The sequence below is a fragment of the Armigeres subalbatus genome, chromosome 1 (assembly GCF_024139115.2).
Source record: "Armigeres subalbatus isolate Guangzhou_Male chromosome 1, GZ_Asu_2, whole genome shotgun sequence".
NCBI classification, from domain to species: domain Eukaryota; kingdom Metazoa; phylum Arthropoda; class Insecta; order Diptera; family Culicidae; genus Armigeres; species Armigeres subalbatus.
Window position 1 is genome coordinate 298,391,695 of NC_085139.1, and position 1,947 is coordinate 298,393,641.

Genomic DNA, 1,947 nt, shown 5'->3' on the forward strand with positions numbered 1-1,947 from the left:
ACAAAATCTGGACACATAACTTTAAGAATCAACATAAACTGCTGTTGGTTTAATTCGGTACGTTTTCACTTCAGGCAGCCATTCCTTATCGATGCTTCGATGTAGAGAAACTTGGTGACATTTGAATTTTCTAGAAATAACGTGCCGAATGATCTGGCATCCTCAGTAGAATTTGTTTCGAGCTCGTATCCTTCTGGTGGCTCATAAAATCCGTTTTTGTTCCAATCTCTGACATTTTAGATTTGTCGAACAAGCATCGACAAATTTTAAAACGCTTTGAGCAGTGTTCACATGAAAACAAAATGCTTTTAGTCATTTTATGGATCGAGAGACCGAATTTCAATTGCGACTACACAATTCTTTCCGAACCTGCAATTCCTTCGACGCCATTATTCTCCGTACTTGTACCATCATGAAATATATTTTCAGAAAGTACAGACATAGATTCACATCTACGAAATATTTCACTCTTGATGAGCTATTTCAAAAGTTATACGTGTTTAAAGGTGTCCAGATTTTGTCGCGTACAAGCCTTATTTGGGTCACAAAATAGCGTACGTGAAATTGGAATAAAACGCGTCAATCAGGTTAAACGAGCCATTGCAAATTCGAGGTTGAAAGCTGATTTTAGTAACAAAGAAATATTTAGAAAAAATGTTTTTACGATAGGGGAATGGCTTTGGGTTTTGTTCTTATTGGCGGGGTTTTTATGACTGACTAGGCTCAAATTTGGCCTAAACATTCTTTGCATATCAAAGAATATTGCGGCCAAATTTTATAAATTGGTCGCCAAATCCCCCTGCCAATAATAAAAAAACCTACCAAAGCTCTTTTCCTATATGTAAATAAAAATAATTGAAATATTGTCTTTTTTTTGTTTTGTTACGTGATGTAACCATTATTTTGTTAATTTTTTTTGTCTTACTAGAACTGACAAAATTGGCACTTCATTCTTTAATTTCGAGATAAAATAAATTTGTTTCAGTGAGATGGAAGGTAGTACCCTATATAAGTATTGCGATCTGCAACTAAAATTAGCAATGTAGACTACCTAAAAGCAACTTGCATAGGAACAAGCTGTCTAAACGCATGTTGATGTATCTACTTTAGGCGTGTTATTCTTCGAATTTCGGGGATCACGTGGTCTAAATATTTTACTTATTTTTTAGTGAACTTGTATCAAACAGTTCCACTTAATTTCGCTTAATTTATTAGTTGCATCATACTTTCCTTCCAATATCTTGACACTTGGTTTTTTGTCAAGTTTTTTCTATTTTCAATTTGGGGTAACTTTGATCAATCATTTATCTTTAGAGAAAGCGTATGCAAACGCATTAAGATGAGCAATTATAGTTGGAATCTCTTACTGAAGCGATATGCATCGATAGTTTCGATCGATTTCGAAAATCATCACCGCTATTGGAATTATTTGGTTTTCAACAATATTATCAAATTTCGAAACAAAACCAATGGATTAACCAAAAATAAGATTGCTTTCACATAACTATAGGTAAGAGTTTAATTTTTTGTTATTATCCTTGTTTTGAGTGCTTTCTTGTCAGCTTGCTGTGAGTTCAAAAATTAATTGGATTTTATTGAAAATCAGGCTTGGCATTGGTCATGACATTATTGGTGTGTGCAGTGAGTACTTGCCATTTACTACATAAATCATATATTCAATTGCTTTGAAACCATCGAAGTAGGCCTAATGTAAACCACTACTTAGAGTCACATCATCAGCAATCACAGCAATCAGGGATTGTGTCGTCCGTCACATTCAGAGCACAAACAGTGCGATAAGACGTTCCAAGTAACTCCCGCTTGCCAACAGTCAGGATGAACACCACATTTGGCGATCCTGCTGGATTTTAACCTTTTAAAAAAGTAGTTTTGAGCAAGCGGGACACCCATAAAGAAATTGAATTGTTTGTGCAAGTGGAAGTTGGT